We start from the raw sequence: 9,074 nt of genomic DNA, 5'->3' as shown, positions 1-9,074 counted from the left end.
AGATGGTGGTGCTAGGCTGCTAGCTAATGGTGGGCGTCGATATAACAGCGGAGGGCAAAATGAAATCGTCTTTCCGATGGCACTTTCGCTCCGTGTGGCTAAATGGAGCTGATGTGGCTCAGAATGCAGCCAAACCCGTGCGTGGAAGCGGTTTTGTGTTTTTCGGTTCTATTTTCTTTCCCGTAATGATAAGAATTGATGATCTTCGATGCTCGCAAATGAAAGCGATATGAATATTACTCCCTCCGTTCCAAAATAGATGACCCAACTTTATACTAAAGTTAATACAAAGTTGAATCATCTATTTTAAAACGGAGGGAGTACATTGTTGTCTTTGTTATATATCAAGATCTATTTAAAATATGTAGATTCATTCGAATGATATTTGGTTGAAAGTATCTTCAAAATTATAACAGGAGATTAAGACGCTCCCGAGAGAAGTGAGACACAATCTGATTTAATCTGATCGACCATCACGTAGAGACACCACCAGGATAGCAGAGCGGGGAAAGTGTCGCCTTGCACTACTTATTATGAGACCTCCTTCCATATCTCCCGTCGGACCGTACCGCACCTCCTCTCATTCTCCCGTGGGGCCTCAACGTGCCGCTTCGCTCGGCCACGCCGCCTCTCCACGCCAACGCGCGTAGCCTTCTCATCGGCTTCCTCTGGCGGCCTATCTCGCGACGACGCCTATAAAGGTGTGTGCTGCCATATAACAACTATCATACCATATGTCCAATCAAAAAATCAGCATGTGGGAGAAGGATGGATGCCACGATTTAGATGATCATCGACAACAGCCCACGTGGTCAGCCTGGCGGTGAGGAGGGTCGATGCCAGCATATTAAATTTGTGAGGGGATTTATTGAGACTATGGTTCACTTGACGAAAGGGATATCTGCCTTGTCATGCTCTCCACTAACTTGCTTCCTCTCATCGTGGTCTTCGCTGTGCAGGACATCACCCTGTTGTTGTCATCTGCACTTCTGACGAATCTCCGGCAAATCAATCTTTCAGGCATGTTGTAGGCTACAACAAGATTAGGGGGCGTTGTGCGTCCTGATGCGAGTCATCAGTAGTTGCGGGTCGTTCGCCCTGACAACAGGACAAAGGCGATGTTCAAGTGCTTGTCTGACTTTAGATTATGTTCTCCGTTTACTATTTGAGCCCATATGGGCCGCAATATTTTTAGTTTATATATATTTGTGATTGACAACCTGTTGCAACTCATGTGAATTCGTGTAGCTGACATGGTATCTTACATATTTCACTAATCAAAAGTCCACACGGGTTGCCAGTTGTAATGTATTATTTTAGTAGTATTGTTTGCGAATTTATTTATTAGAATTGGGAAGTAATGATAGCTTATTGTTGCTAGCTTTACCTCTCCTTTTTGTGAGAGGTATCTTTACCTTTTTTAGTTGTATAATTGGCTATTTTTATGAACTTCATAACTATGTTTCTACTTTGTAGTTAGATTAAAAAATATTGACCCACAAAAAAATACTAACAAATATTGATATTTTCGTACTTTTACCGGTTTTGCAGACTTTAGAAATTTGATGGATTGGCTTTTGAGACTTTGTTTCTGTATCATCTTCTCGATAGCCAAACCGAATTGCATCGGCGAACTAGCGGATCCACTAAATCCGTGCATTGGATGCTAACTAATAAGGCAACACCGATATGAGCATAAGGATCATTAAATGTGTCCCATGGTTTGTGCAAGGAGTGTCGAATTATCCTACTCGTGGAATTAAACCCATTAAGGCCGAATGAAAAGGGCGACTAGCCACCTATGCCACATGGTGCATGCTGGTTGGCCGCGGTGAGAAATTTTTGATGTTTTTGGAGATTTTTTTGAAACATGGAAGTGTGGCATTTTTCCTTTTCCCATTCGAGAAAAGTTTCTTAGCCTTTTTTCTTTTCGAGATGGATGTGATGTTCACATGATGTGAATTTTTTTTAGTTTTGAGATGAAGGTGAGAATTTTCCTTTTTTTCTTTAAGAAGGAGAAATACGCGCTCAGCTTCCTCTCAAGCGGCCCCCAATGGCGGGCCCGAACCACTAGTATATTTCATGTTGCATTGTTGTTGGGCTGCGAGTGAGACATGGTCATGACCATTTGTTGAGATTTATGTGAATAGTTGAAACCAATCTAGTTAGAAGTCCGTGCAGAGGCTGACAAAGGGTTGGGGCATCATGTAAACACAACAACAGAATCTTGTGATTGGTCAAAATAAGTTACATGGATTGCTCATTAGATGATTGATTTGTATGTAAAGACTGGATCCTGGTATTCAGATTCTGTGGAGGTTTTTCTTTTTTTGTGTGCATCACGGGAAGCTGAAAATGGAGAAACACATGGGAAAACAATGCTAATTCCAGGTTCTTCAAGTGTCTACATTTCTATAATTTACCCTTTTTCATTCTTATGACCTGGTCGGTTAATCTAGACGTTTTCACTTGTTCACTTGACACAATACTTTTTTGGTAGGTGCTCTGCCTCTACATTAAATAACTTGATTGGATCCTCATTTTGTAATTATAGTGATGAGATCAATATGGATTCCCTTTAATTAAATAGTTGCTTTAATAGTCATATTGGAGCAATCAAATTTGGAGGGATTAATAAAAATTAGATAACTGGTTCCCCCTTATTTTAGGAAGGAAGGGGATCTTTGTTATTCAATGTCAATAATGAATATCTCCTTTCGCAAAAAGAAAAAAAGTGAGAGATGTCATTATTAGTCCCCCGACACTATTATTTATCCATGAATCATTATATTCACGAGGCCCACAAGTAATTAAAAATTTGAACGAGGAAGCAATTAAAAAGGTTGAGTGTCGCAATGATGTCTTCAATGAGCTTATCGCTTCGTACTCACCTTCTCGGTAACGGCATCATCGGGGCTGCACGCAACAAGAGCGTCGGAGATGTTGTGGTAGGGGTAGGCATCTTGATGCACGCAACCAAATCTCACTATCGCCATCGAGCACCACTAGTTCATTATACTTTACTGCAATTCCTTCAACAGTTTACTTTCGTGCTCTGTGTCTATAGTTTACCTGATCATTATCATCTGTTGTATTTCTCTTTCACATCATTCAATTCTGTTGCTGACCTCAGATATTATTGTGTTCATCCCGTTGCATTCTCATCACTTGTTTTCATTCGTCATTGTCATATTCATCGATTCATCTGTGTTAACGTATTATTGTTTTATTTCGCTGTGCATGTCATGTTTATCTCATGCTACTTCATGTGGTTGTCTGCACCATTACTATCATTGTGATCAAACATGTGTTACTGCAAGCTCGTGCCATGATTGCTTCCTATGTCGATAAACATGATTCTCATCATTGTGCTTGATTGAGCTGTTTTTCCTTCATACCTTATTTCTGTTGATGTGTTTGGGATCAGTTCGAAACTTTCAAAAGAAATTTTGAATCTCCCATTCACCCTCCCCTCTGGTCGATATACTCTCGGTTCTAAGAATTGATATCAGAGCAGGTTCTCCCTATCTTTGTTTATTAAAGGTCTAATGTCCTTGAAGTTTTGAGTACGTCGTATGCAGGTAGATCCTCGCACTCTGAAAGATTTCCTGTCTTCGATGGAAATGACTATCTCTACTGGAAGGAATGAATGAGAATCAGAATTCAAGCTATTAACTATGATTTGTGGCAGATTGTGGAAGATGGCTACACAATTCAGCAACTGAATAATCCCAATTCCTATGACAAAGCTAATCTGCAGTTGAATGCTCAAGCGAAAGATAACATAGGTAGCAGTCTCTCGAAAGATATTTTCTTTCGGTTCTAAATGCTTGACACTGCAAAGCATTTTTGGGATGCCATAAAAAAATGCTGATGAAGAAGTCATTGCCAGATCAGACCCTCACACTCAAATGCTTTGTGCTATGTTTCCTGGTTTCAGAAGTCTCCGTAAGGAAAGTGTTATGGAACTCACTGGTCGATTGACAAACATTGTCGAAAGACTTCATCAGTGAGGAGTAACTGATATCACCGATAGAGATGTGGTCAACAAGCTTCTGAGTGCCCTTGGTGAAACTTTTGATCCCATCATAGCTGAAATCAAGCAAAGACCAGACTATCAAGAACTTCACTATGTTGGGGTCATGACACTGTTGTCGATTCATGAAGAAAAGATGGAACTGGAAAATGCAGATCAAGAATCTTCTTCGGAAAGTGAAGGAGAAATTCTCTCACACTACGGCAGTTCAGAAGAAGAAGATGTTGAGAATCAACACACCATCACCAGAGAACTAGAGATGCTACCAGAAAGGCTAACTGATCTCAGAAGACAAAATCTATGCCTCACGAATGATGACGAATTTGACTTGCATGAATCATCAAGAAGGTTATCTCCGAAAGAAATGAAGCACTTCAAGTGCAAACAATTCGGTCATCTTATAGCAGATTGTCCTAGCTAGGAAGGAAAACATAGTAACAGATGGAAATATCTTCAGTTCTTCACTATAGTGGATTCACCCGAATGGATTGTCATACTAAGCTCTCAAAGAAAATTGAATCTTCCTCATCTTCTTCGACGAGACCAGTCACTGACGTGAAAGTAAGAGCAACCATAGAATCAAACATGAAGAGAATATCACAGCTGAATAGAGCATGTCCTGATATGACCGTGGATTCCGAAGAGGAGGCAACTGACACTGAATCAGATGATGAAGAATTCTACAAAAGGATAGGAAGGAGCAATGCCTTCATTGCCTATGAATGATCTGAGAATTCACTCGAGACAGATACTGATGATGATGCTTCAAGTGATGATGAACCAATCGCTTTCTGTCTCATGGCAAAATCATATAATGATCAGGTATCAGCTAAACACCCAAAATCCATGAATGGATATTCTCCTGAATACATTGCCGATGCAAAACTGGTCAAGATGGCAAAATATCAACATGATGAACTTGAAATGCTTGAGAAGAATCTTAGGAAAACCGAAGGATTACTGGTCGAAGAGATGGAGAAGAATCAAAAGTTGATGGCGGAGCATGATGCTTTTTTTCAACTATTGACGATCTTTCCAACAAATATGATTCTCTTTCAGTCAATTTCGAGAGTTTATCTGATGAATTCCTTAACAGGAATCAAGAACTCGAGTCTCTGAAAGAATCTCATAACGCACTTGCGAAAGAAAATGCTTCTCTCTTCGTCGAGCAATCTAATCGTCTTCCTGTTGATTTTGTGCCTCATGCTTAAAATGCCTATAATGTAGCAATGCTGATTCACATGTTAAAACTTCTACTGCTAACATCTCGAACATTGCAACTATCACGAATGATATCTCTAATCCCTCTCCCGAGGAATTTTTTGCTATTTCTAATGAAAATTGCAGATTAAAGGACTTGCTTGAGTCAGGAATGCTTAAGAGCCTCAAAGGGCATCAAATTCTATGTGATGTGCTCAAGAAGTCAATACTGCACAAAAATCCTCGAAGGGAAAGTTTGGGTTTTGAAAGGAAACTCAATGTTGATGGAACTTACTGGAGTCCTGAACAATATCCGCGAACGAGTTGGGTTCTTGCCAAAAGCAAAACACTCCAACCTGCAATTCTACCAGGATATGATACTCCCATTACTCTTGTATCTGATGAGTCTGATGACTTGGACTACAAATTGTTTAAACAACAGAATGGTAAGGTTTTCGCTTGATATATTGGAACTAACTGCAAGTCTGGTTCACCCAAGAAGCAAATATGGGTGAAGAAGTGCATCATTGAAAATCTATCTGTCACTGCTAACTTGAATATGCAGAGTAATTCTCTTCGAGACAATGATTATCATTCGTAGAATGGCGCAAGAAAATTCTCGAATGGTTATCGGTCAAACCTTCGATAGAAGGAGTACATGCGTACCTCCTCAAATCATTTATTTCTCTGGAAATAACTTCAATGCTTATTCATATGATTACTCTTGAAATGCACATGTGTCTTACAGATCTCACCGAAAGAATACTCCTGCTCTAACGAAGAAAATGAGATCCTCGTTGCCCACGCAAGTGTGGGTTGCGAAAAAGAACTAACCCCTTCTTGCAGATGTTATCTCAGGGATTCTTCTCGTATTTTTCTTTATCTTGAGATCTATTGTTGGTGCTAAGTTCTTTGTGTTTTTTCTTTTGTTTCCTTGTTTTTTTTGTTGTGGTTGTGTTTTGTCCGAATGTCAAATCACTCAGAGTTTGTTGGGTTTGTGTTTTCTCTCATTAACTGAGTGTTTTGATTCAGAACCTATTTTCCCTCCGTTCTTTCTCATCCAATCTTTGATGTCCGTCACAAACATGCAATTTGATCTGAAGAAGATTTGAATCTGGCGTCCTTGGTCGCGAATGAAATCAACTTCAAACATTAATCTGTTTTGGCGCTTGCCCTTCTTCAAACCCTTCGGCCTCTCGTTCAGTTTCTGGATTTTCGCAGCAAACGGTTGACACGTGCCCACAATCTCAACGATCGTGATCTCATCCATTGAATGTGGAACGAACTGTGCTTTTCGGCCATAGATCTTGGACTGGTGGTTCTGCCTACGGGCTATATATATACCCTCTAGGCATCTTCTTCCTTAGTTCAACCTCAAACCCTCTCTCGCTCTCCTCTTGAGCCTGAGCTCGAAGCGACGCCATCGACGCGCCTCGCGGTTGTTGGTCGCGCCAGTGCGGTATATCCTCATCTCCGCATTGCCATAGTTGATTCATGCTGCCGAGTTAGGGCGCATGGATCTAGAACTAGCCTTGTCTATTCCTCTGTTCTAGGGCTACTCTTATCGACGCTATTTCTCTTGATTTATTTTCTTTGCGGTAGATCTTTAGGGTTCTCTAAGTTATGACTGGTACGTTTGTAGTTTTTCCCTCGTACTAGCAATCCTGGATCTAGGGTTCAAGAGTATTATTTCCAAAGATTAGATAGTTATTACTCTGCCTTAGGGCATGCTGCAATTCTGTCGATGGTATCTTTTGAATATATATACACCATGGATTCCTTTGCTGCCTCCGAAAAACTTTATGTTTTCAGTCAAAATGCTTATGTGCATGTTTGTGACCCTTTCCCGTTTTCCCTCGCATCTATTCTTCTTCTCAGGATTGGTCATGGCACAAAGTTCGGATGAGCAGCCTGGTTCTGAAGGAGAACTGCCCCAGGTGCCTCGAGTAGTCGAACAAAAGAGACTGACTGGTGCTGCAAAATCTTCGAAGCCACCAAAAGTGCCGAAGAAGAAGTCTGAGTCTGAATCCGAAGAAGAGGAAGATGATATTCCCTCGGCGCATAGTCAGCATGAGGATGAACTAATTACAGATGCAATGACTCTTTTCTCTGATGGAAATCCCAAGAATGGTGGTCGTGGCAGAGAAAAGAATACAACGGCAGAGATGTCTGATCCTGAAAGCTATAAAACTCCACCTGGAGTTGAAACCATTACCGAGAGAAACAACAGGTTGCAAAGGATTCACCATCACTAGGCGAAGAAATGGTTCAACTATGAGAATGTCCGAAGGAAATATCAAATTATGTTTGCTTTCACTCCACCTTGGAATGACTTCATAGTTGAAAATTGCCTTGGCCCAGATGATGAAAAAGTCAGGCCACCTCCTCCTGGAAATGCTCATGCTGACTCACTGAAAACAACTGCTAATTTTCCCGAAGAAGTGGAAAAGAGAGCCAAGGCCAAGACCAAGTGTGATGCCAAGGCAACGAAGAAGAATCAAATTGAACAGAGAAACATCGAGCTGACCCAACAAGACGTACAAAAGAAGAAGGATCATGCCTCAGCCCGAAAGGAAAGCAATGTAGGGAAGTCAGATTCCCCTCGAGCTTCCCAAAAGAAATATGTTGCCAGAAAGTCAAAGAAGGCAGCCTCAGCCTCATCTGTTGAGTCCTCCGATGAAGATGCTCCCAAAGAACATATATGATCAACGAGCTCTTCTAAACAAGCCGTATCAAACTCCCTCACTAGTGAAAGCATCACCCCCATTGAGAATGTCACCAGGGCTTGCATCTGCTCCAGTCTCCGACAAACCTTCAGGTTCTGCTACCCCTTCTGCAAAAAGAAAGTTGATGCCCGAGGAGAAGGCTACTGCTTCTGTCAAGAAAGCTAAAACCAGTGTTCGTGCTTCCACTGAGGAACAGATATATGACTTTGATTTTATGATTGATGTTATTGAAAGTGTTGCCTATGATGCTAAATCAGTTGATCTGAGCAGTTTGGGTCTTCCTGATGATGTTACCAAGATGGTAACAAAACATTTCACTGATCTGAGGAAAATAACCGAGAAACTAAATCTAGCAGTCGAGGACAAGAAAACCATCGAGCAAATGAGACAATATGCCGACACTGAATCTAAAAGGAAGGGGCTGAATAAGGAAATTGTTGAGATCACAAAAGCTCTCAGTGTTATGAGGATGAGAAAATTGAATGGCACTCACGGCTGAAGATGGAAGTATCTTAGCTATGTGTCCGAAGGAACGATGAAATTTATTGCAGGGTAGAACTTGCTTGACAAAGAATAAAAGAAGAAAATCGTCAGAAGGCAAAGGCAAGAGCAAGCAAACCGAAGGCAATCAAGGATCGCCGTATTCAAAATGTTGCAACTGATGCTCCTGTCGACTCAAGTGCACCTCTGCTGCAGATACCACCATCCCCTCCTCACGAGGATGAACTCATGCAGCAAGCTGAGCCTGCAGTGGTTATCATTCCTACCTCTACTGCTCAAGAGACTGATGTTGTTAACATCTTTCTGAACAACGTTGATGAAGGAAATGTCCAGCCCGAGTAGCAAGCCTCAGAAGAGAAAATTGATGAAGAGATTGAGGTTGAGAAGGCAGTGTCATTGCCTCTAAAGGAAATGCAAGTTGAGCCCTCCGGATCCAACAAGGAGGAGAATGACAAGAGTAAGGGGGAGCTAAATGCTTCACGAGGAAATACCACCCCGGTAACCTCATCTGGTGCCCCTACCTAGATGGAGGTTGATCATGCTCCAGCTTCTACTGCTTCACAGTTAGAACAAGAAGAAAATAAATCTGAAGAGCCCATGGCTCACGAAGA

This window comes from Triticum dicoccoides, chromosome 1B (assembly GCF_002162155.2).
Source record: "Triticum dicoccoides isolate Atlit2015 ecotype Zavitan chromosome 1B, WEW_v2.0, whole genome shotgun sequence".
In the NCBI taxonomy this organism is placed as follows: Eukaryota; Viridiplantae; Streptophyta; class Magnoliopsida; order Poales; family Poaceae; genus Triticum; species Triticum dicoccoides.
Note: the sequence above shows the minus strand (reverse complement) of the source record.